General features: G+C 40.2%; 1 protein-coding gene across 7 annotated transcripts in view; it reads left to right on the top strand.

The window, feature by feature from the left end:
• The window catches only part of ABCG2 (ATP binding cassette subfamily G member 2 (JR blood group)), a 142,134-nt gene that overhangs the window by 27,831 nt on the left and 86,626 nt on the right, over positions 1–27,677 (top strand). The window lies entirely within an intron of this gene.

The following is a 27,677-nucleotide window of genomic DNA, read 5'->3' as shown; positions in this document are numbered from 1 at the left end:
ATCCCTACCATGTCTGGTGTTGTAAGGTTTGCAGGCTCTACTACTGCGGATGACGGGTGCAGGGGCTGGGGTCATGAGTCCCTCAACCAATGCAGGAACGGTGTCCCAGGCCCCATTGCCGCTGCTGCCCAGTTACCTGTGGCCATGGGCGCTCGTGCAGTTGGGAGGCCGGAGTCATGTGTGCCACTTCCCCTTCTGCTACTAGGTTCTCTGAAGCTATGGGCTCTGAGTGTGAGTTGCTAGGGTCCATTCAGAGTCCCAGCATTAAGATTCATTATCATGAATTTAAAATCAGACAAATCATAATTTTTATGTGTTTTTCTCCACCCATATTCAGGTGCAGGGGTGCAGGCACAGAGTGGGGGAGGTTTGAATTTAACTAGAGATTCTGGTTTTGCCAAGCAAGTGGCAACACAAAAGAGGACCAAGGGAGTTGAGGGTGTTTGCAAGGGTATTATCATAATGAATGATCATGGAATTTCAGCTGGTATGGGGATTAAAGATACCAGTAGGGATGAGGCAGAGTGAAATATTTGTGAAGTTAATGATTATAGGTCCTTGTGGGGGGTTTGTTAGAGTTGGGTTACTAGAAGGAGCTATGGTGGTCAGAGAGCAAGACGCATAAAATGAGATTGGTAATGACTATGTCCATGGCATGCCCTGGAGGTGTATAGCTGAAGCAGGGTGGAGAACAAGAACACTGGAGGAGAGAAGTTCAAGGTAGGCAGAGGCCAGCATGCTAGAAAAATCACTTATGAGCATGTTGAATTCACCAAGAGGTTAAGACAGAAGTAGTGTTAGAGAGACTGCCAGTGCGCCAGTTACTGATTAATGGGGGAAGAGGTCCTGGAGTCCAAAGAAAGCAGCAGCCATGGAGAGTAGTCAGTGATAAAGTCTGGTGACATGAAATTCAAAGCTGAGATATGGAGGAAAGTTAGTAGATGATCCACTTTGGGATGTTCACATTTTGCAGTGGTTTCTTCTTTCAGAAGAAAGCTCTTTTGTTTCTGTAATGACTTTTAAAAAATAATTAATTTTCGGCTGTGTTGGCTTCGTTGCTGCGCACAGGCTTTCTCTAGTTGCAGTGAGCGGGGGCTACTCTTCATTGCAGTGTGCAGGCTTCTCACTGCTGTGGCTTCTCTTGTTGCGGAGCACGGGCTCTAGGCACACAGGCTCAGTAGTTGTGGCTCGCGGCTCTAGAGCACAGGCTCAGTAGTTGTGGCGCACAGGCTTTGTTGCTCCACAGCATGTGGGATCTTCCCGGACCAGGGATTGAACCTGGGTCCCCTGAATTGGCAGGCAGATTCTTAATGACTGCGCCACCAGGGGAGCCCCGGGGAGCCCCTGTAATGACTTTTTATGCTTTAATCACAAGAGGGCACCAGAGCCTAGTGAAGGATTATTTTTGTTCTTACCTAAAGCTAGGGCAACCACGTTTACTTTGAGTGAGGGGGCACGATTAATAATCACTTGGAGCTACATGTGTAAACTGGGACTTTCCTGTGCAAACTGGGACATACGCCCTGCACAGTATGAGCATGGCCAATTTAATTATGAACTAGCTCTACACTAAAGTCTCTCATTCCCAAAGATCACTACAATACTTATGACACACAGGCAGATTAGAAGTGACCAAACTTGCTCTTATCTTGAAGAGAAGATCAAGAAAGACTTTCCTCTGCACCCCACCTCCCTAATTATATTTATTTCCTATCCCATTTCTCCCCCCAGTGCGATCTTAGTTTGACTATATCTTCAAGTAAGAGAATTGCTCTATCCCAAATTATCTTGGTCATTTGAAAGTAGTCTAAAGTGTTCTCTAACTTCCCATACTTCTTGGGACTTCCCTGGTGGCACAGTGGTTAAGAATCCACCTGCCAATGCAGGGGACACAGGTTTGATCCCTGGTTTAGGAAGATCCCACATGCTGCAGAGCAGCTAAGCCCGTGTGCCACAACTACTGAGCCTGCGCTCTAGAGCCTGCATGCCACAACTACTGAAGCCCGCGCACCTACAGCCCGTGCTCTGCAAGAGAAACCACCGCAATAAGCCCATGCACCACAACAAAGATGATAGGAGTATTTGTTTTCATAATTTTAAGAACAGTTGGTTTTGCATGGAAATAGACTTGAAATCCAGGTCTTCAGCTGCTGCAGTATTTGTCAGTGAAATACAAAATATGTTTGTGATTCCACGGAACAGGAAGGCCAGGCTGGCCTGAACAGTGCTACTCAGCTCCCTAAGTGTGCTGCCAATTCTTTGCCTTGGCTTTGCTTTCCTAAAGCTGCTTCCCCCTCGGCCAGGAGCTGTTCACCCTTTCCCGAAGCACGTCTACCAGCTGGGATGCATTAGGAAATGGCCAAACAATTCCTTTAGTTCTGTTTCCTTCAACTTCCACTGGCAGAGAACTTGACAGCTTGTCCTCTTTCCTGAAGCACAATCACCAAAGCCGTTTGTGTCTCGGGCTCTTCTCTACAAAACGGTTGAAAAGTCTTCCAAAGACCCCAGCAGGCTGCAGCGTACCAGGTCATCACCATGCACATTACCCCTCAAGATCTGGGTTGCTTGACTTTTTCTCAGTTTATTTGGTAAAGCCAGGATTCTAGTCTTAAAAATACATAAGCATTGGGCTTCCCTGGTGGCGCAGTGGTTGAGAGTCCGCCTGCCAATGCAGGAGACACGGGTTCGTGCCCCAGTCCGGGAAGATCCCACGTGCTGTGGAGCGGGTAGGCCCGTGAGCCGTGGCCGCTGAGCCTGCGCGTCTGGAGCCTGTGCTGCACAACGGGAGAGGCCACAACAGTGAGAGGCCCGCATACCGCAAAAAACAAACAAACAAACAAAAAACATAAGCATTAAACCCCTTGGGCATGTGCTTCAATTACATTTTCAGTTGCAAAGATTCTTTTCTGTCTTGGAAAAGTAGGGGTCTAAACTTTTTTCACACTGCCTTCTGATATACACACTGATTCCAACTCACTTGGTATAAAAAATATATATATATAAAAATATAAACAACCCACAGATGCATACTTCATTCTGAAAATTTACTCTCTTCCTTCACTTTCACCAACATACTTTTCTCTTCCCTTTCAATGTTGTACCCTGTCCCATCACTTCTTCCTTTACAGTGCTTCAGAAATGTATGTCTTTCTAAAACCTGTGAACTTAGTTTAGCTGACCGTTTATTCCTTTATATCTGGACTGTTTTCTAAATACTGTATTCTCTGCCAACAGTGCTCACTTCTTTAGTCTAACTTAAACCATCTTACACCTTGTCCCTAGTATAATCTTTATTCTAGAGCCACCAAACTCTTTCATCTATCGTTACTGTTGAAAACCCATTCATTTTTCTCCCTATGGAAAGAATCAGGTCCAAACTCCTGAGCCTGGGAAAAACAGCCGTCACAGCCTGGACCTAAGAGGCCTTTCCCCACTCTTCTTTTGTAAACAGCTGGGCTGCAGTGTGAGAGGATCAACGCACATCTTAAAATCATCTCTGTTATTTTCTCGCTTAAATCCCTTTGACACAGTCTTCTGTCTGTTTCCCAGACCTTTCCCCATTCTTACATCTTCAAACCTAATATATTTTTCAAGGCCAAGGTTCTTAAAGACCAGCCTCCTCCATAAAGGCTTTTTGACCCCTGTAGCCTACAGCAGTCTCCTACTTTGAGTTCTTAACACTTATTGTCACTTCCATTTATTTGGCAACTTACCACTTACTGCCTCTTGTATGTCTTCAAAATCACTGTCTCCTATTATCATTTAACTTTGGGATGTTTATATCTTATCCCCTCAACTAAATCATGAACGTCTTCATTCATTTATTAATGTTAACTGGGTTTACCAAGTGCCAGGTACTGTGCTACAGCTGTGGGGAGAAAGTTTGTTTTCTCCTTACACTGCAGTTCTCAAAGCAGTTTTTTTTAATGTGTAACAAGTAGGTTTCAGGCCTGATGCTCTAGCAGAGACTTCTGCTACACTCCTCAGCATCCAGTGGAGAAATCTGTCAAAGGTACTGAACTATATTAAAAGGATAATTTTTATTAACTCTTCCTGGGTCTTCAACACTATGGAGTTCCCAAAAACCTAAATCACTTATTTAATTACACATTTGAAAGTGGACTAATGGACCAAATTCTATTAAATAATGTAAATTTATAAAATAGCAAATAGATAAAAATTCTTTAATATCAAAGTATTAACACATATTTGATTATCTTAAACATTTCTAGGATTAATTCCAGTTCTTCCTAGAATGAAAGATGCTTTAACACTAAGGAAACTACGTCACCCCTAACACTGTTGGCAGATATCTTAGCTGGTAAGGTAGCGTGACCTGGAACTGGAGTTTTCTGCAGAGGCTGAGTTTTTGCCCTGACTTTGAATTGTGGTTGACTAGGTAACTTCAAGGTGAGTTATTGTGATATCCCTGCATTTAGGTTACATATTAGCTAATTCTTCTAATTGCTGAATGAAGTCTGTAATTTACGCTAGTTTAAACATTGACAGGACAGTGCTTTCTTTTTTTTAATTGTGGCAGAGGGACCTTAATCTAATTGTTTATTTTGGTCTAAATTTAAAGCTTTTTGGACTTAATGAAATTCTTCATTCTTTCATATTCTTGCTATCTTTTAGGGCCATACATTTTTAGAATATTTATTATTCTAAATATTATTAGATTATTAATATTATTATATTATTAGAATACTGGGTATGCATTTATGGTTTTACCTGTGTGATCACAACTTTCAAAGTAATTTTTCCCCTTAACTTTTTTTTTTAAATAGATTCTTTAAACGAGCAGTTTTAGGTTTGTAGCAGAATTGAGTGGAAGGTACAGAGATTTTCCATATGTCCTCTGCTCACTACCTCGAACACACGCTCCTCCATTAGTGATATTCCCCATCGGAGTGGTGCATTTGTTCCAGTCAGTGAACCTGCATTGACACATCATCACCCCAAGTCCATAGTTTACATTAGGGTTTACTCTTGGTGGTGTACATTCTATGCATCTACTTCGATTTGACTTCGACAAAGGTATCCACCACTGTGGTGTCACACAGAAGAGTTGCACTGCCCTCAAAATCCTCTGTGCTCCACATTCCTTCCTGCTGCCCTGGCAACCACTGACTTTTTACTGTCTGCATACTTTTGCCTTTCCCTGAAGGTCATGTAGTTGGAAGCATACAGTATGTGGCCTTTCCAGAGTGGCTTCTTTCACTTAGTAACATGCATTTGTTTCCTCCATGTCTTTTCACAGCTTGATAGCTCATTTCTTTTTGACACTGAATAATATTCCATTGTCTGGATGTACCACAGTTTATTTATCCATTCACCTACTGAAGGACATGTTGGCTGCTTCCAAGTTCTGGCAGTTATGACTAGAGCTGCTATGAACATCTGTGTTCAGGTTTTGGTGAGGACCTAAGTTTTCGACTCATTTGGGTAAATCCTGAGGAACGTGATTGCTAGATCCCGTGGTAAGTGTATGTTTAGTTTTGTAAGAAACTGTGAAACTGTCTTCCAAAGTAGCTGTACCAATTTGAATTCCCACCAGCAATGAATGAAAGTTCTTGGACAGCATTTGATGTTGTCAGTGTTTTAGAGTTTGGAATTTTTTTATTTTTGGTTGCGCCACGCAGCGTGCAGGATCTTAGTTCCCTGACCAGGGATTGAACCCGGGCTCTGGCAGTGAATGTGCAGAGTCCTAACCACTGGACCACCAGGGAATTCCCTAGAGTTTGGCCTTTTTAACAGGTGTGTAGTGGTACCTCATTCTTGTTTTAATTTGCAGTTCCATAATAACATGATGTGGCACATCTTTTCATATGCTTATTTGCCATCTGTATATCTTCTTTGGTGAGGTATTTGTTCAGGTGTTTGGCGCATTTTTTAATGGAGTCTTTTGTCCTCTTAGTATTGAGTTTTAAGAGTTCTCTGTATATTTTGTATAATAATCCTTTATTAGATATATCTTTTGTAGGTATTTTCTTCCAGTATGTGCCTTGGTTCTTCATTGATTTTCTCTATTGATTTCCTGTTTTCAACTTCATTATTTCTGCTCTAATTTCACTTTTTCTTTTCTTTTCTTTCTTTTTTTTTGGCCACCCTGTGGCACGTGGGATCTTAGTTCCCTGACCAGGGATCGAACCTGGGCCCCCTGCATTGGAAGCACAGAGTCTTAACCACTGGACAGCCAGAGAAGTCCTGAATTTTACTTTTTCCTTTTCTCTGCTTTGTATTTAATTTTCTCTTCTTTTTCTAGTTTCCTAAGGTTGACACTCAGATGACCCATTTTAGATCTTTCTTCCTTGCTAAAATTAATACATTCAATGCTATAAATTCTCTTCTAAGCTCTGCTTTTGCTGCATTCCACAAGTTTTGATAAGTTGTATTTTCATTTTCATTTAGTTCAAAATCTTTTAAATATCTCTTGAGATTTCTTCTTTACCTATATATGTTATTTAAAACGTAGTGTTTAATACAAACAGAAGAAAAACCGACTCATCGATACAGAGAAGAAACAGGTGGTTGCCAGAGGAAAGGGTGCTGGATGGTGAGAAATTGGTGAAGGGGATTAAGAGGTACAAACTTCCAGTCATAAAATGAATAAACCATGGGGATGTAATATACAGCATAAAGAATATGGTCAACAATATTATAATAACTTCGAATGGGGACAGCCGGTTACTAGACTTATTGTGGTCATCATTTCATAATGTATGCAAATGTCAAATCACCATGTAGTACACCTGAAACTAACATAATATTGCATGCCAACTATATTTTAATTAAACTAAATAAAGTAAGACTGCGTTGTTTAATTTCCAAATATTTTCAGATTTTGTAGCTGTCTTTCTGTTATTGACTTCTAGTTTAAATTCATTGTGGTCTGAGTGCAGGCATTGTATGATTTCTGTTCTTTTAAAATTATTAAAGTCTGTTTTATGACCCAGAATGTGATCTGTCTTGGTGAGTGTTCCATGTAAGCTTGAGAAGAATGTGTGATCTGCTATTTCTGGAGGAAGTAGTCTCTAGACGTCGATTATATCCAGTTGATTGATGGTGCTGTTGCATTCAACTATGAATTTCCTTAATTTTTGCCTGCCGGAAATGTCCATTCTGACAGAGGGGTATTAAAGTCTTCAACTACAGTTGTGGTTTTATCTGTTTCTCCTTGCAGTTCTATCAGCTTTGCTTCGTGTGTTTTGATGCTCTGTTGTTAGGTACATAGGCATTAAAGATTGTTATGACTTCTTGGAGAATTGACCCTGTTATCATTGTGGAGTGTCACGTTTTATCCCTGGTAATTTTCCTTGCTTTGAAGTCAGCTCTGTCTGAAATTAATATAGGTACTCCTACTTTCCTTTGATTAGTGTTAGCATGGTATATCTTTCTTTAACCATTTATTTTTAAATATATATGCATCTATATATTTAGAGTGGGGATTTTTTAGGCAACATGTAGTTGAATCTTATTGTTTGATACATTTTGACTATTTCTGTCTTTTAATTGTTGTGTTTAGACCATTGATGTTTGAAGCGATTATTAATATATTTTGATTAATATATACCATATTTATTATTGTTTTCTATTCATTACCCTTGTTCTATGTTACTGTTTTCGTCTTCCACTCTTTTTCTGCAACTTGTGGTCTTAATTGAGTGTTTTATATGATTCCATTTTCTCTCCTTTCTTAGCATATCAATTACAGTCTTTTTAAAACTTTTTTTAGTGGTTGCCCTCAAATTTGCCATATACAACTAATCCTAGTTCACTTTCAGATAACACTGTACCACTTCTTGGGTTGTGTAAGTACCTTATAATAACAAAATATTCCTGATTCCTCCCTCCCATCCCTTGTATCATTGTTGATATTCTGTTATCTGTTAGACTATTAAGAATAAGAAAGCGGGCTTCCCTGGTGGCGCAGTGGTTGAGAGTCCGCCTGCCGATGCAGGGGACATGGGTTCGTGCCCCGGTCTGGGAAGATCCCACATGCCGCGGAGCAGCTGGGCCCGTGAGCTGTGGCCGCTGAGCTTGCGCGTCCGCAGCCTGTGCTCCGCAACGGGAGAAGCCACAACAGTGAGAGGCCCGTGTACAGCAAAAAAAAAAAAAAAAAAAAAAAAAGAATAAGAAAGATAAAAGTTTTTTTTGTTTTTTTTTAACATCATTATTGGAGTATAATTGCCTTACAATGGTGTGCTAGTTTCTGCTGTATAACAAAGTGAATCAGCTATACATATACATATATCCCCGTATCTCCTCCCTCTTGTGTCTCCCTCCCACCCTCCCTATCCCACCCCTCTAGGTGGTCACAAAGCACTGAGCTGATCTCCCTGTGCTATGTGGCTGCTTCCCACTAGCTATCTATTTTACATTTGGTAGTGTATATATGTCCATGCCACTCTCTCACTTCGTCCCAGCTTCCCCTCCCCCTCTGTGCCCTGAAGTCTGTTCTCTACATCTGCGTCTTTATTCCTGCCCTGCCACTAGGTTCATCAGTACCTCTTTTTAAAATTCCATATATATGTGTTAGCATACGGTATTTTTCTCTCTCTCTTTTTTTTTTTTGATAAAAGGTTTTTATTTACCTTCACTTATTCTTTCTCTAATGTTCTTTCTTTATGTAGGTCCAAGTTTCTGACCTATATCAATTTCCTTCTCTCTAAAGAACTTCTTTTTAACATTTCCTGCAAGGCAGATGTACTGGTCACAAATTCCCTCAGTGTTTGTTTAAGAAAGTCTTTATTTCTTCGTTTTTGAAGGATAATTTTGCAGGGTACAGAATTTTAGGTTGTTTTTTTTTTTCTCTCTCAACATTTAAAATATTTTCCTGTACCTTCTTCTGGTTTACATGGTTTCTGAGGAGCAGTAGGAAGTAATTCTTTGCTTCTCTATAGGTAAGATGCCCTTTTCCTATGGCTTCGTTCAAGATTTTTTTGTTTGTCTTTGATTTTCTGCAGTTTGAATATGATATGCCTAGGTGTAGTTTATTTGGCATTCATCCTGCCTGGTGTTCTCTGAGCTTCCCGCGGTTTTGTGATGTTATGGACTGAATGTTTCTGTCCCCCCCCCCCAAATTCATATGTTGAAATCCTAACCCACTTGTGATGGTATTAACAGGTGGGGGGGGTCTTTGAGTGAGGAGTAATTAGGTCATGAGGGTGGAGCCTTCATAAGTGGGATTAGTGCTCTTAGAACAAGAGCTATGAGAGCTTGCTCTCACTCTCTTTACTGTCTGCCATGGGAGGATACAGCAAGAAGATGTCCACCTACAAACCAGGACACAGTTTTTCATTGGAACCAAATCTCCTGGCACCTTGATCTTGTACTTCTCAGCCTCCAGAACTGTGAAAAATAAATGTTTATTGTTTAATTAAGTCATCCAGTCTATAGTAACTTGTTATAGCAGCCCAAGCTGACTAAGACATGTGGTTTAGTGTCTGATCTTAATATGGGGGAAATTCTCAGTCATTATTGCTTCAAATATTGCTCCTGTTCCTTTCCCTCTTCTCCTTTTGATGTTCCCATGATGTGTATGTTACAACTTTTATAGTTGTGCCACAGTTCTTAGATATCCTGTACCCTTTTTTTCAGTCTTTTCTCTTTGCTTTTAGTTTCTATTGACATATCCTCAGGCTCAGAGATTCTTCCTCAGTTGTGTCAGTCTACTAATAAGCCCATGAAAGGCACTCTTTATTTCTATTATAGTGTTTTTGTTCTCTAACATTTCTTAAAATTTCTGTCTCTGTTTACATTGCACATCTGTTCTTGCATCTTGTCTACTTTTCCCATTAGAGCCCTTAGCATATTAGTCATAGTCATTTTAAATTCATGGTCTGATAATTCCAGCATCCCTGCCATATCTGAGTCTGGTTCTGATGCTTGCACTGTCTCTTCAAACTGTTTTTTTTTTTTTTTTTTTTTTTTTTTTTGTGGTACGCGGGCCTCTCACTGTTGTGGCCTCTCCCCTTGCGGAGCACAGGCTCTGGACGCGTAGGCTCAGCGGCCATGGCTCACGGGCCCAGCCACTCCGCGGCATGTGGGATCTTCCCGGACCGGGGCACGAACCCGTGTCCCCTGCATTGGCAGGCAGACTCTCAACCACTGTGCGACCAGGGAAGCCCCCAAACTGTTTTATTTTTACCTTCTTTATACCTTGTAATTTTTTGCTGAAAGCCAGGAATGTGCTGAGTAAAAGGAACTCTGATAAATAGTGCTTTAGCGACGTGCTGGTAAGATATAGGGAGGAGAAGCTTTCTATAGTCCTATGATTAGGTCTCAATTGTTAAGTGAGTTTGTGCCCTAGGCTGTGCACTTTGTGCTTCTCAGCCTCTCTTCACACCCCCAACCATAGGTAAGACAGGATGGCTGGAGAGGGCTGGAGTTAGGTAGTTCCTTTTCCCTAGATCAGTTAGGCTCTGGTAACATAATTTCTCTTGAGGGCAGGCTTTGTTAGGAACAGAATGCTCTGGTGTGTTTCAAAATGGTTACTTTTCCTGCAGGAAGCCCAAGGGGGTTTTTCTCTGATCTTTCCTTTGAGAACCTGGCAGAACTCCAGGAGGTAAAACTCGCAAAAGAGAGGGAACCCCTTGGAATGTTTAACTCCCAGACTTGTCCACTCTGAGCCTCTGGCAGTTCATCAGTTACAGTTCAGGTTCTCCTACCCTGGCACTGGTTCCCACAGAGGTTCTTGTTTGTGGGTTTCTGCTCTAACTTGTGATTTTCTATATCTGTGCAATTTTAGGGGAAGCAGTTTGCCCCATGGACTCACTTCTCTGACAGATCTAAGAAAAGTTACTGAATTTTCAGTCTCTTCAGCTGTTTTATTTGTTGTTAGGAAAGAGTGATGTCTTCCAAGGTCCTTACGTATCTGACTGAAAATTGGGAGTCTGCTTGCATGGTTTTAAATGCCAATTTCTGGGCTTCCCTGGTGGCCCAGTGGTTGAGAGTCTGCCTGCCGATGCAGGGTACACGGGTTCGCGCCCCGGTCCGGGAAGATCCCACATGCCGCGGAGCAGCTGGGCCTGGGAGCCATGGCCGCTGAGCCTGCGCATCCGGAGCCTGTGCTCTGCAACGGGAGAGGCCCATGAACCGCAAAAAAAAAAAAAGAAAAGAAAAGAAAAGAAAAAAAAATTAATCTAAATGCCAATTTCTGTCCTCAACAGTGATGGCAGACACACTTTTTTATATGTTTCTATGTATGATTAGTTGTCAAATGATTAAGTGCTCAAGCAGCAAAAATTAGTCCTTGGTAGTGTGGGGGAGGGGAAATTTCCCCCTTAACCCCTCTTGAGTTCTTTTGGCTGGTCTAATAATCTGAATTAACAGGAAAATAATTTAATTTGTACACACAAAGTTCTCATAGAAATAGGACTCCCCCCTCCCCCAAGCAACCGAAGCAGGCTGTTTATATATTATTTTTAGACAAAGAAACAATTATTTGCAAAAATTTAACAAAACAAAGGGGCTTGTTCTTGGGGTAGCAGACTAATGAAGAAGTAACAAAGTTAGTTTATACAGCTTTCTCAGCCTTGGATTCCCTAACTCTGTTGATAAGGGTGCTCTCTATCCTCCTGGTATAGGGAGAGTACCTTCACACACTAGATTTATTTCCCACTTGCATAGGGAAAGACAGGAGTCAGAGTGTTAGTTTTCTTTTCTTCTTTTTTAATATTGTTTTTTTTCACCAGCTGTTTCTCAAGTAACATTCATTCAAGATAATCAGAATTCCACTGAGGCATATTTTGGGGTGTCCTGTGGCTGGGCCCCAATAGTTCCCTCCTCTGAAACTTCCCTGGAAGTTTTACATATTAAAAATTGAGGGGCTTCCCTGGTGGCGCAGTGGTTGGGAGTCCGCCTGCCGATGCAGGGGACGTGGGTTCGTGCCCTGGTCCGGGAGGATCCCGCATGCCGCGGAGAGGCTGGGCCCGTGGGCCATGGCCGCTGGGCCTGTGCGTCCGGAGCCTGTGCTCCACGGCGGGAGAGGCCACGGCAGTGAGAGGCCTGCGTACCGCAAAAAAAAAAAAAAAAATTGAGCTGTTTCGTTTCAAAGTCTCTTAGTCTTGACAAATGTCACTTCAGTTAAACGCATTCAGGAGGTGGTAATGCAGTTGGGTTCCCAAAGTTAGGCCTATGGTGCAAGCAGGTATTTAATAAGAGACTTTTCTATGGAGACAAAAGAAAAACAATGGTTAATAATTGGAGCAGGGCTTCCCTGGTGGCGCAGTGGTTGAGAGTCTGCCTGCCGATGCAGAGGACATGGGTTCGTGCCCCGGTCCTGGAAGATCCCACATGCTGCAGAGCGGCTAGGCCCGTGAGCCATGGCCGCTGAGCCTGCGCGTCCGGAGCCTGTGCTCCGCAACGGGAGAGGCCACACAGTGAGAGGCCCGCATACTGCAAATAAATAAATAAATAAATAAAATAATTGGAGCAAATTATAGATAAGTTTTTGAGTTCTCAGGGTAGCCAGGTGCGAAGATTTCTGGATTTCAGGGTTGAAGCTTTTGTAGTTTGAATGTCTTTGATGATGTCATCCGACGTTCAGGTAAACTTTCTGAGTGGCCCATATAGCAACAGGCACGAGGAAGATTGTCTAAACGTGAGTTATTGTGGTGATTTTTCCAAAATTTATTTTAAAACATCTAGCTTCAGTTTGTAGGACTTTAGGAAAAAGGACAGTTTTAGTTCTCAATGATTCCAAGTTAAAAGGGAGGGAGAAAATTAGAAATGCTAGCTTGGGGACTTCCCTGGTGGTACAGTGGTTAAGAATCTGCCTGCCAATGAAGGGGACCTGGGTTCGAGCCCTGGTCCGGGAAGATCCCACATGCCGCGGAGCAACTAAGCCCGTGCGCCACAACTCTTGAGCCTGCGCTCTAGAGCCCGCGAGCCACAACTACTGAGCCCACGTGCCAGAACTACTGAAGCCCGCATGCCTAGAGCCCATGCTCCGCAACAAGAGAAGCCACCGCAATGAGAAGCCCGTGCACTGCAACGAAGAGCAGCCCCCGCTTGCCCACGGAGAGCAATGAAGACACAGCACAGCCAAATAAATAAATAAATAAATGTTAGTTTGGAGAGTTGTAGCCAAATATTGGAGGAAACTAGAAAAATTCAGGGTTCAGTCCAGTTTTCAGAAAATAACAAAACCTCAAGGGAAATTAATAGCACCAGAATCTAATAGCCACAAGTGTGTATTTTAGTTCCTACTGAAGCTTATTTTTTCTTTAAAATCACCCTCATTTTTACCAAAGATAGCCACACTAAGGCTAATTTGTTTGCAAAATAAGTCTAGATTCAACAAACTTGGCCTGGTTATTTACAGAAGTGCAGCAAGAATAGTGGTTGACCATATAGGCTCTTTTAAATCTGCTTTACTGGAACTTTTCATAAGGAATCTCTAGACTGAACTTTTTTTTTTTTTTAATCTTTTGGCTGAGCTGCCCGGCATGTGGGATCTTAGTTCCCCAACTAGGGACTGAACCTGTGCCCCCTGCATTGGCAGCACAGAGTCTTAACCACTGGACTGCCAGGGAAGCCCCCTCCAGATTGAACTTTTAACAGCCTCATGAGGCTAAGAAGCCAAGTCAAACGTTTGTCATCAGGATTTGCCTGCAGTACCCATAGATTTGGGTGAATTCCTCTCTTCTTGAGGTCCCTAAAATATCCTGAGGTTCCTGGGCCTGCCAGAAAGTGTGACCTTCCTTACTCACCTGGTAAGGCACTGGGAACCCTGTAAGCAAGGTACCAGGCTGTTTCTCCAAAGGGCTTTGTTGCCTTCATAGAGTCAATCTTATTTCGTTAAAGTTGTCAGGTCATAGCTGAGTCTGTATATGTCTCTCTCAAATATGCTCTTCCAGTCAAAACTTTAGTAGTATAATTATTTTCCAACTGTGTCCTGTTATAAGGAGAACAGATTCTTATTGAACATATGCAAATAACTATATTGCCAAGAAAAGAATATTCACTGAGAGTTTCTGAATTCTGGAGGATCAGGTAGGGAGAAAAAAGATAAATGTTTCAATTCTGCTTACAAAGGTATAATTTACCAAATTGCTGTAAGTCATAATTAGCTTGAAAGAAAAGAGAAAAAGGTTTTCTTAAATTTGAAGAAACAAAATGTTAAAAAAATCTGCACTGTTTCAAGTTCTTAAAATCATAAAAAATTATCATTTTCCTCATTTCATTTAGTCCTTTGTAATTCTTGTTCTGCTTAATCTTCTGTTAGAAGTTTTATGAAGTCATCAGTTTCTCTATTCTGTAAATTTTTATCCAGTTTAATGATATAATTTGAAAGTCACCAGAAAGTTGTATTCTAGATTACTTGTTAGCTTCCTGTCTATGAATTTCTCTGAAGGTGAAACACACTTGCAGGAAGTTTTTATAAAAGCATCTGAATGAAACACTAATTGTCTGTAAATGATAGAAGACGTTAAAATGTCCTTTATTTAGGATCTGATTCATTATAACAGAATTGACAAGGAAATTTGGTTATCTCTGTGACACACGACATTTTATTTTCTGTGTTTTTTTTTTTTTTGCGGTACGCGGGCCTCTCACTGCTGTGGCCTCTCCCGTTGCGGAGCACAGGCTCCGGACGCACAGGCTCAGCGGCCATGGCTCACGGGCCCAGCCGCTCCGCGGCATGTGGGATCTTCCCGGACCAGGGCACGAACCCGTGTTCCCTGCATCGGCAGGCGGACTCTCAACCACTACGCCACCAGGGAAGCCCAACACACAACATTTTAAGACAATAACTAGAATCATGACTGATGACGTTACATTAGGACATGTCCAAATTTTAGGAATTTCTTAAAATTTTAAAGCATTTATATTAATAACATTTACCCATACAATATAACCTAAGAAGTTTAACATCATTTATTTGACAATGCTCCCTATGTAATTTAACCTACCCAATTAACCTAATTAGTTTAAATCTGTCTTTTATAAGAAGAGAAAACAAATCTTTTCAGGTGTTTCAGGAACTCGGAAAACTCCAAAGTTATTTCTAGGTCAATAAGACTTTATTTAGAATTATGATGTTTGGGAAGATTGTCAAAAATATCAAAAAGGTTTTAAAACACTTGGTCAAGTAGGATCATAGGTCACTGTGAAACCATACTTAGTTATCCATTTAATCAGAGCGACAAAGACTTTTCAGGGAAACACATAAAGTTAAATAGTTGTAAAAGGCCTTAGCTCTTTTAATATTGAAAAGACTCAGTTTTTTTTTAATTAAGTAATCAGAGACCTGTTAAAGACAAAATATATAGAATCTATATTTTTCTAGATAGATTACATTAAAGGTAAAGAAAACCTTTGTTTGCAGTTTCTCATTGAAAGTAGACCAATGACCTGAAAAAAGACTCTGTCCTATTTTTTAAAAATATTTATTTATTTATGTATTTATTTATTTGGTTTTGCCAGGTCTTAGTTGCAGCACATGGGATCTTTAGTTGTGCATGTGGGATCTTTTAGTTGCAGCACGTGGGATCTAGTTCCCTGACCAGGGATTGAACCTGGGCCCCCTGCATTGGGAGCATGGAGTCTAAGCCACTGGACCACCAGGGAAGTCCCATTTTGTCCTTTTAACAGAGAAAAAAAAACAGATTTTAATTTCACACCAGCTTACTTTTAAAAAAAAATTAATTTTTGACTGCGTTGGGTCTAAGTTGTGGCACGTGGTCTCTTCATTGTGGTGCGTGGGCTTCTTATTGTGGTGTGCAGGGTTTTTTTCTCTCTCTAGCTGTGGGTGCGGGCTCCAGGGTGCGTGGGCTCTGTAGTTGTGGCGTGCGGGTTCCAGAGTGCGCGGCCTCTGTAGTTTGCAGCACGTAGCCTCTCTCGTTGAGGCGTGCGAGCTCAGTAGTTGTGGCTCATGTGCTTAGTTGCCCAGCGGCATGTGGGATCTTAGTTCCCCGACCAGGGATCGAACCTGCATCCCCTGCATCGGAAGGTGGATTCTTTACCACTGGACCACCAGAGAAGTCCCCATACCAGCTTACTTTTGATATTAAAATTCATTTACTTAATTAGATTCATTCCAATCTTAGTCCTAACCATACATAAAATTTGAGTCCTTTTTTTTAAGAAACCCTTGAACAACTTTCTATGTCCATTTTAGTTTGTCCCTTGTTTTCTTTCCCATTTAGAAAGAATCAGCTTTGCTTTAGAACAAAATCACTTTAATTTCCCTCAAAATGTATTTCCATACCTCAAGCCTTTTTCCCCCCAAAACACATCTTACGGTGTGTACGGAGACTCACCCGTCAGGCCTCCAAGCCTTCACACAATTCCTTTGAAAACCTGTATCCAAACAAAAACAGAAACGCTGTTTTGCACAGAAGTGCTACTCATACTGTCTCCACCTTAAAAGAATCAGGAGGTCTTCAATACATGTGTGCATCAGCAAAAAGACGGGGGTCCTTTTCGTGGTGTTCTCCGTGTATACGGAGATGTTTTCCTAGTTATTTTGGTAGCTTTAATTGCGTGTATTAATTAGAATTCTTAACCCTTAGAAACCTTGATTTTAAGTGAAAACCAAGAAGTAAGCCTTTGTGAACTATTACATTAACATTCTTCAGATGGGAAAATTTCATGATTTTTAGCAATATACATTTCTCAAAGCAAAATTCTTCAGTGTAGCACAGTCATCTTAAGTCCTCTGTAATAAGAGGTCAAACGTAGATAGACTTAAACTTGTTTGGTAATTAATGTTTCAGTATTTTTTCTTATTTGGAAGTGATCTAGACATTCAATGAATTCTCATCATTTAATTTAATTCTAAGGGTGTAAGTTACTAAAGAGATTTGGGAAACTATTTAAATAGACATATCATAAGACAATCAGCGCTAAAAAGATTATCTAAAAACTTATCTCATTTACATCCATTTAATTCATTTGGTTTTAGCAGTCATACTTAGATTACTCATGAAAATTTCATGAGACATTAAAGCAGTCATTACCTTAAATTTTTTTTTCTGTCAAACTTGGCAGTAGAGACAACCTGAGCCCATTTGACGAGTAAACCAGGTAGAACAAAATTGTTTATCTGCAGTATATTTAATGCTAATAACTCTGAAGACATAACCTGTATTAGTTAAACCAACAAGTTTAAAATTAGCTTTTATTTACCAAAGATTATCCTAGATCACATGAACTTGAAAAAAAATGGGGGCTTTTATTATATCTCTGAGATTTAGAAACAATTTATAAAGGCTTATTTTTAAGCAAATTAAATAGAGCTCTTTAACAAATTATTTTGGTGATACCATCCACAGGTAGAAAAATACTGTACTATAACATACACACATAGACATACATTCAGATAGACACAGGCAGAGATCTCATAGTTGTCATTTTAAAACTTTAGTCATGAATCGGGTATGAACCAGAAGGATAATTAATTGATTTTCTTACGGAACATTCCTTCCTATGACTGAAGTACTCAAGTCACCTACTTCTGTGTATCAGAGTAAAGATAAGTGTATATACTTGAGAGCTTTTTCACCCAAGTAATGGAAAATGCTTGTGTGAGCTGTCTCAATGCATAACGGAGAAAAACATCTTTAGGGACTGGAAGTTTCATATTGCCCTGATCCAGTGTTAAAAGTATAGTTAAGGATTCTCAGACTCTAATGATTGTGGCTAGTAATAATAAAGACATGATTTATGGGATGATTCTTATGTGCCAGGAACTTGGCTAAGCACTTAATCCTCACAGAATCTTCAGAGATAAAGATCATGACACTTTGGTAGATTAGGAATGTTAAATCCCGTTCATCCTGCAGTGCCAGCTCTGCTTTACCAAAAGTGGCCCACTAGGCACTCGAATTCCACACATCGAGCTCACCCACACAATTGGTAAAACCCAGAGGCAGGATTCAGAGGTAGTACTCTCTGAGCCCACCTACACGATCTTGGACTGTTTTTAGTTTCTATATAGACCACATCCTTGTGTTAACACATTAGTTTTTCTGATAGGCTACTCTAAAACGAGTTACAAAGGATTCGGTTTTAGCTTTGGCCAGTTAATAAAGGTGATTGTGAAAAGTTTTCCACGAAATTTTATAACCTAGGATGAAAATTAATAAAGTGACACCTCACTGAAATGACGTTGGGAGACCAGGAGGGGGAGCACTCACACAGTACAACGCCACATCAGTTACAGGAAGCACTGCCAAGTACAGAGCCCGAAAGAAGAACCAACAGAAAACAGTCATCATTTACAGCCCCCAACAGGAAAAGGTGTACAGTGCGCCTCCAGGAAAACTTGTACATTGCACCTCCTAGAAGAAATCCACTACCCTAGCAACTCAGCCAAGAGAAACAGTCATTACCCCGAACTGTCACTTGTCTCCCGTGGACTTTCATTCAAAACAACCTCTCCCAACTTCCCCTCTTTTCTTTATAAAATAATGTTCCTCTCCTTTGTTCACTGGACTTACCTATGGTTTTCGCCATGGCATGTTTGTCCCAAATTGTAATTTTCTGCGATCCCCAGATAAACCCATTGTTGTCAGTGAAATAACTGACTTTGATCTTTAAGATCAATACTAGAATATTTTAAACATATAAAATAGTAGAGACTATTGGACTTCCCTGGTGGCACAGTGGTTGAGAGTCCACCTGCTGATGCAGGGGACACGGGTTCGAGCCCTGGTCCGGGAAGATCCCACATGCCGCGGAGCAACTAAGCCCGTGCGCCAGAACGACTGAGCCTGCACTCTAGAGCCCGCGAGCCACAACTACTGAAGCCCGTGTGCCTAGAGCCCGTGCTACGCAACAAGAGAAGCCACTACAATGAGAAGCCCACGCACCGCAACGAAGAGTAGCCCCCGCTCACTGCAACTAGAGAAAGCCCGCGCGCAGCAACGAAGACCAAATGCAGCCAAAAAAAAAAATATATATATATATATATACGTATATATATATATACGTATATATATATGTGTATGTATATATATACACATATATATATGTGTATATATATATAGTCACTTTTCGTCTCAAAATCCCCCACTGGTTTTCTACATATAAATAAAAGCTCAAAGAACCAATGAGCCACTAGGCCCTATACCATCTGCCTCCCCATTAGCCATCCCTCCATCTCCCTCCCTTTACCAATACCCTGGCCCGTTTATACTGTGCCTTGGAGATGCCAAGCACATGCAATCTGAGAGTTTGGGGCCTGCTGCTCCCTCTGTAGCACCACTCTGATCTCAGTATTCTCATTAGAATTAAGTTTAGTCGTAAGGCTGTGGTATAAAACAATATAGATGTCTACCTCTCATGTTCAAGAAATCCAGAGGTAGGCATTCCAGAGAGAGTATAACAGTTCCCTGGTTTCAAGAACCCTCATTCCTTCTATCTTGTTGCTTTGCCATATGTAGCTTCTGTTCTCAGTCATTTCATGGTCCAAGATAGCTACAGGAACTCCGGTATGTTTGGATTCCAGCCCACAGGAAAGAGGAAGCAGGAAAGAGTACTCTATGTTTCTAAGAAATGTTGGATAACGGAGGAAATGGAACACCTGATTTTTTTAAATGTTTTTTGAAGTTAAACCTTTGCTGTCTAAGTAGAGACACAGATGTAGAGAACAAACGTATGGACGCCAAGCGGGGAAAGTGGTGGGGTGGTGGTGGTGGGATGTATTGGGAGATTGGGATTGACATGTATACACTGATGTGTATAAAATAGATAACTAATAAAAAAAAAAAGAAAAAAATACAGGTGAGACATACCTGGTGGACTAAGCAGGTATGGAACAGGCCCTGGAAGGTAGCAGACCTCATTGATAAAGTGGTGACAAGGGACACTCAGTTGCATCATAATGTACTAAGGTCTATTCCTACACTAAGCTGGAAAGAAGTGTTACAAGGAATGGGTTTGGGCAAAAGCCCAATGAGACTGTAGAGGCTTCTTCCTTGACTAGCAGAGGAGGTCGCCCTGCCAGCTGTGTGGGCGAGCCAGGAGTGGAACCCACGCAGCTCTCTGTGGCTGACCCTACTGCTGCAGCAGGAGGAGGGCCAAGAGAACCAAGGTCCCCTTGCGGAGATCCGTGCAGTTTGGATTGATGTGTACCTAATGCATTCAGCACCACCTCCTAGGCCTTTCTCCTTTTAAGAAGGAGCAGGCCTAAGACAAGGGTTGAGGCTCCCCTGTTTCTATCTGGGACTGGAAGATTTATGCACTGGTCAAAGTGTGTTGGGAACTTGATGGCATTCAAAGTTGTCAAACCTGGGACTTCCCTGGTGGTCTAGTGGTTAAGACTCTGTGCTTCCACTGCAGGGGGCACAGGTTCGATCCCTGGTTGGGGAGCTAAGATCCTGCATGCTGCATAGTGCGGCTATAATAAAAATAAAGTTGTCAAACCTGTCAGCCCTTTGTGACAGTGGGGCACAAGTCAATGCAGTACCTAGAATCCCCCATCAGCATAGTCAAAAAGTTACTTTGGATGTGGAAACAAATCTCTAATTGGACTATGGACTGGTTCTAGTATATGGGTGGGCTCTTTTGAGCCAGTTACACAAGATGCTGTAACTGATAACTGCTGAATGCACTATAGGAAGAGTTGTGTTGAAAAAAATTTTTTTCTTGCCTATCTGCAACATTCCTCTTTCCCACCCCAAACACTAAGGTACTTTCTGACTCTATAGCTTTGCTTTCTCTGGGCATCTCATTAAGTTGAATCCTGTAATCTTTTTGTCTGGCTTCTTTCACTTAGCATGTTCTTGAAGTTCGCCCATCTTATAACATGAATTATTAATTTTTATTGCTGAACAATATTCTACTGTATGGATATACCAAATTTTGTTTATCTATACTCACCAGTTGGTGCACATTTAGGTTTTTTTCCAATTTTTGGTTATTAGGAATAATGCTACATTTGCTTACAGGCCTTTATGTGAATATATGTTGTTATTTCTCTTGGATAGATTGCTAGGAGTGAATTTCCTGAGTCCCATGGTAAATTTATGTTTAACTTTTAAAGAAACTGCCACATTGTTTTCCAAAGTAATTATATCACTTTACATTCCCACCAGCAATGTACGAGGATTCCAGTTTCTTCAGATTCTCTCACCAGTAGTTGTTATTGTGTCTTTTTGCATATAGCCATTCTAGTGGTGTGAAGTGGTATCTCACTGTGATTTTAATTTGTATTTCTCTAATGACCATCAAGCATATTTTCATGTGTTTATTGGCCATTCATAGATCTTTGATGAAATGTCTGTTTAAAATTTTTGCCCATTTAAAAACTGGGTTATTTATCTTCTTGGTATTGAGTTGTAAGTGTTTTTTATATATTCTGAATACAAGTTGTCCCTCTATCCTATACATTTTTTTAAAGGCATGTGCAATATTTACATTTTTAATTTCATTTACAGAATGGAATTTTCTCTCAGTCTGTGATTTGTCCATTCATTTTCTTAATGGTGAAAACAGTTTAAAAACAATATTTGCATAAAAGGTTTGTGGAGTCCTGAAGCCTCTCCATGGTACCCCAGGATTATCAGACCATAATTTGAAACCTACTGCTAGGAAGCATTTCACGGCATTTAAACTCAGCGAGCTGTGTAACTCATCTTCAGCAGAATCATGGACTGATGGACTTGGAAGGGGCCTTACAATTAACCAAATGCCCTTCTATTTTGTAAATAAACTCCTGCATGTTTGAATGACTTAATTGCAATGCCTGTATGCAAGGTCTTATGGAACCCTGGAGGCACAGCTTGGATTTGAGGACAAACAAAAACATCACGGGTCATGAGTTCAGCTAAGGCTGGAGAACAAAGTGAAAAAATATCAGCATTTCCTGATAAGACTAGGGATTTATTCGCTGGCTCATGATAAAAAAAGTTGAAGCATCAAAGAAGAGTAAGGAAGAACTCTAAACTCTGTAGAAACCAGGCTTTAAAAATAGAAATCCACCTCAATAACTGTTGTAAATACTAAGAAAAAAACAAAATTCATGCTGTTAAGGGAACTGTATTGTGTTCAGTATTTTAGGGTTAACTTTGCACATTTACCTGAGACTACCCCATGCCTCCTTTGCATTTATGATTTATGTACATTTCTTTCTGTATACCCCTTTAAACTTACTCATTCATTTAACAATGAATTTATTGAGTACCTATTGTAAAGCTACAAACTGGCCTTAAAAATTAATTCTCACTCTTATAAGGAAAATACATAAGTAAGCAGTTATAAAATTATGGACTAAGTATAAGTAGGTGTATTTTTGAGTATAAGAACGCCATGAAACGAAAAGTTATTTCTTGGAAAAGATCAACAAATCTTTAGCTACATTGACTAAGGAAAGAGAGAAATTACTAAAATCAGAAATGAAAGTGGGGTCATTACTACTGATTTTACAGAAATAAAAAATAAAAGAATACTACATGGGCTTCCAGGGTGGCGCAGTGGTTGAGAGTCTGCCTGCTGATGCAGGGGACATGGGTTTGTGGCCCGGTCCAGGAGGATCCCACATGCCGTGGAGCAGCTGGGCCCATAGGCCGTGGCCGCTGAGCCTGCGCGTCCGGAGCCTGTGCTCTGCAACGGGAAAGGCCACAACAGTGAGAGGCCCGCATACTGCAGAAAAAAAAAAAATACAAGGCCCAAAACTATATGCTGCCTCTGTGAGACTCATCTCAGCTCTCAACACAAACATAGGCCCCAAGTGAAGAAATGGAAGATGACCCTCCAAGAAAATGGCAACCAAAAGAAAGCAAGTGTGGCAATTCTCAAATCAGTCGAAATAGACTTCAAGACAAAAAAGGCAATAAGAAACAAATATAGACATTAAGTAATGATAAAAGGGACAGTCCATCAAGAAAACATTTATTAATATATATGCATCTAACATAGGAGCACCAAAATATATAAAAGCAATTATTAACAGACCTAAAGGGAGAACTTGACAGCAACATAATAATAGTAGGGGGCTTTAACACCCCACTTACATCAATAGATATATCATCTAGACAGAAAGTCAACAAGGAATCATCAGCCTTAAAGGAAACATTGGACCAGATAAACTTAATAGATACATAAAGAACATTTCATCTGAAAGCAGAATACACACTCTTCACAAGTGCACATGGAACATTCCTAAGGATAGACCCTATGTGGGGACACAGAACAAGTCTCAGTAAATTCAAGAAGGTTAAAATCATGTCAGGCTTCTTTTCTGATCTTAATGGAATGAAACTAGAAATCAGCTACAAGAAGAAAGCTGGAAAAATCACAAATATGTGGAGTCTAAAAAGCATTGCTACTGAACAACTGTTGGGTCAACAAAGAAATCAAAGTAGAAATTTTAAAAACCTGAAGAAAAATGAAAATGAAAATATAACATCTCAAAAGTTATGAGATTCAGCAAAATTGATACTAAGAAGTTTATAGCATACAAGCCTACCTCAAGAAACAAGAAAAATCTCAAACAATTTAACCTGACACCTAAAGGAGCTAGAAAAAGAACAAATGAAGCCCAAAGTCAGTAGAAAGAAGGAAATAATAAAAATCAGAGCAGAAATAAATGAAATAGAGACTAAAATGACAGTAGAAAAGATCAGTGAAACTAAGAGCTGGTTCTTTGAAGAGATAAACAAAATGGAGAAACCTTTAGCTAGACTCAGTAAGAAAAAAGAGAGAAGGCTCAAATAAAATCAGAAATGAAAAAGCAGAAGTTCCAATGAAGACCACAGAAATAAAGGATTATAAGAGACTACCATGAATAGCTATCCATCAATAAATTGGACAACCTAGAAGAAATGGATAAATTCTTAGAATTATACAACCTTCCAAGACTGAATCATGAAGAAATAAAAAATCTGAATAGACCAATCACTAGTAAGGAGATTGAAACAGTAATCAAAAACGTCCCCCCAAATAAGAGTCCAGGATCAGACATTGGTAAATGTCTTCATTGGTAAATTCTATCAAACATTCAAAGAATATTTGATACCTATCCTTCTCAAACTCTTCCAAAAATTTGAAGAGGAGGGAACACTACCTAACACATTTTACGAGGCCAATGTCACCCTGATGCCAAAACTAGACAAGGACAACACAAAAAAAGAAAATTACAGACCAGTGTTTCTGATGAACATAGATGCAAAAATCCTCAATCAAATTATTAGCAAACCAAATTTAATTTGTGCAGCCTCTATGCAAAACAATATGGAGGTTCCTCAAAATATTAAGAATAGACCTGCCATGTGATCCAGCTATTCCGCTTCTGGGAATTTATGCAAAGAATATGAAAACGCTAATTCTAAAAGGTATATGCACCCCCATCCCTGTGTTCATTGCAGCATTATTTACAATAGTGAAGATATGGAAACAACCTAAGTGCCCATCGATAAATGAATGGATAGAGAAGATGTGGTGTATATATACAAAGGAATACTACTCAGCCATAAAAAAGATGAAATCTTGCCATTTGTGACAACATGGATGAACGTTGAGGGTATTACGCTAAATGAAATAAGTCAGACAAACACCATATGATTTCACTCATCTGTGGAATCTAAAAAGTAAAACAAATGAACAATTATAACAAAACAGAAACAAACTAACAGATACAGAGAACAAACTAGTGGTTACCAGAGGGGAGAGGAGTGGTAAGAGGGGCAAACAGGTGAAGGTGACCAAGAGGTACAAACTACTGGGTATAAAATAAATAAATTACAAGGATGTAGTGTACAGCACAGGGAATGTGTCAGTATTTTATAATAACATTGTATGGAGTATAATCTATAAAAATATTAAATTACCATGTTGTACACTTAATATAATACTGTAAGTCAACTATACTTTGATAAAAAAAATTTTTTAAATATATAGAAACTATACTATTATTGTCTTAATGTCTAAAAGGATCAAATAAAATAATTTGTAATATAGTTAAAAAAACAAAACATTGCAGTACTGGCATAAGAAGAGACATATAGACTAATAGAATAGACTAGAGAGCCCAAGAATAAACACTTGTATGGTCAGTTGATTTTCAACAAAGGTACCAAGATCACTCAATGGGAAAAGGACAGTCTTTTTCAAGAAATGGTGTTGGGTCCTGATTTCAAAGTATACTACAAAGCTGCAGTAATCAAAACAGTATGGTACTGGCACAAAAACAAACACATAGATCAGTGGAACAGAATAGAGAGCCCAAAAATAAATCCAGAAATAAATGTGGTGAATTAGTCTATGACAAAGGAGGCAAAAATATACAATGGGGAAAAGACAGCCTCTTCAATAAATGGTGTTGGGAAAACTGGACAGCTACATGCAAAAGAATTAAACTAGACTACTTTCTCACACTATATAGAAAAATAAACTCAAAATGGATTAAAGACTTCAATATAAGACCTGAAACTATACAACTCCTGGAAGAAAACAGGGGGTATGCTTTTTTTTTTTTTTTTTTTTGCGGTACGCGGGCCTCCCACTGTTGTGGCCTCTCCTGTTGTGGAGCACAGGCTCCGGACACGCAGGCTCAGCAGCCATGGCTCACGGGCCTAGCTGCTCCGCAGCATGTGGGCTCTTCCCAGACCGGGGCACGAACCCGCGTCCCCTGCATCGGCAGGCGGACTCTCAACCACTGCACCACCAGGGAAGCCCAAGGGTATGCTTTTTGACATCAGTCTTAGCAATAGTTTTTTGGATCTGTCTCCTCAAGCAAGGGAAACAAAAGCAAAAATAAACAAATAGGACCACGTCAAACTAAAAAGCTTTTGCGCAGCAAAAGAATCTCTCAACAAAATGAAAAGGTAGCCTACTGAACAGGAGAAGATACTTGCAAACAATATATCTGGTAAGGGGTTAATATCCAAAATATACAAAGAGGGACTTCCCTGGTTAGGACTCTGCGCTTCCACTGCAAGGGGTGCGGGTTCAATCCCTGGTCAGGGAACTGGGATCTGCATGCCACACTGCACAGCCAAACAAAAACAAAAACAAAAGCTTAGGCAGTTCAACAAAAAACAAACAACCTGATTAAAAAAATGGGCAGACATTTACAGCAACATGGATGAACCTGGAGATTATCATACTAAGTGAAGTAAGCCAGACAGAGAAAGAGAAAGACAAGTATATGGTATTGCTTATATGCAGAATCCAAAAAAAAAAAAAAAAAAAAGATACAAGTGAACTTATCTGCAAAACAGAAACAGACTGACAAACTTAGGAAACAAACTTATGGTTACCAAAGGGGAAAGGTGGAGGGGAGGGATAAATTGGGAGTTTGGGACTGACATATACACACAACTATATCTAAAATAGGTAACCAACAAGGACCTACTATACAGCACAGGGAACTCTGCTCAGTATTATGTAATAATGTAAAAGGGAAAAGAATTTGAAAAAGAATAGGCACATGTATATGTGTAACTGAACTATTTTGCTCTAACTAATACAACATTGTTAATCAACTATACCTGAACTAATACAACATTGTTAATCAACTATACTGCAATACAAAATAAATATTTTTAAAAAAATGGGCAGAGGATCTGAATAGATATTTTTCCAAAGAAGACATACAAATGGCCAGCAGACACATGAAAAGATGCTCAACATCACTAACCATAAGGGAAATGTAAATCAAAACCACAGTGAGATACTACCTCACATCTGTCAGAATGGCAACCATGAAAAAGACAACAAGTAAGTATTGGCGAGGCTGTGGAGAAAAGGGAACACTTGCACACTGTTGGTAGGAGTGTAAATTGCTGCAGCCACTGCAGAAAACAGTCTGGAGGTTTCTCAAAAAACTAAAAATAGAACTACCGTATGACCCAGCTGTTCTGCTCCTGGATATACAGTATCCAGAAAAAAAAGAAAGCACTAATTCAAAAAGATACATGCAATCCATAGCAGCAGTATTTACAACTGCCAAGATATGGGAGCAACCTAAGTGTCCACCAACAGATCAATGGATAAAGAAGATGTGGTGTGTGTACACAATGGAATACTACACAGCCATAAAAAATCTTGCCATTTGCAACAACATGAATGGATCTGGAGGGTGTTATGCTAAGTAAAATAAATCAGACAGAGAAGGACAAATCCTGTACAATCTCACTTATATATGGAATATAAAAAACAAAACAAAATGAAAACAGATTCACAGATATGGAGAACAAAGTCATGGTTGCCAGAATGGAGGGTGAGGGGAGAAATAGGTGAAGGAGATTAAGAGGTACAGACCTCCAGTTATAAAATAAATAAGCCATGGGGATGTAATGTACAGCATAAGGAATATGATCATTATATTGTAATAATTTTGAATGGGGACAGTTATTAGACTTATGGCGATCATTTCATAATGTATGCAAATGTCAAATCACTGTGTAGTACACCTGAAACTAACATAATATTGTATATCAACTATATTTCAATTTTTAAAGATGGTGTTGGGAAAACTATATCTGTGTGCAAAAGAATGAATATGGAACCTTTCTTTTTGTGTGTGTGTGTGATATGCGGGCCTCTCACTGTTGTGGCCTCTCCCGTTGCGGAGCACAGGCTCCGGACGCGCAGGCTCAGCGGCCATGGCTCACGGGCCCAGCCGCTCCGCGGCACATGGGATCTTCCCAGACCGGGGCACGAACCTGTGTCCCCTGCATTGGCAGGCGGACTCTCAACCACTGCGCCACCAGGGAAGCCCATGG

Source organism: Mesoplodon bidens, assembly GCF_964165515.1.
Source record: "Mesoplodon bidens genome assembly, chromosome: 1".
Classification (NCBI taxonomy): Eukaryota; Metazoa; Chordata; class Mammalia; order Artiodactyla; family Ziphiidae; genus Mesoplodon; species Mesoplodon bidens.
This window is presented reverse-complemented; position numbering and strand designations above follow the sequence as displayed.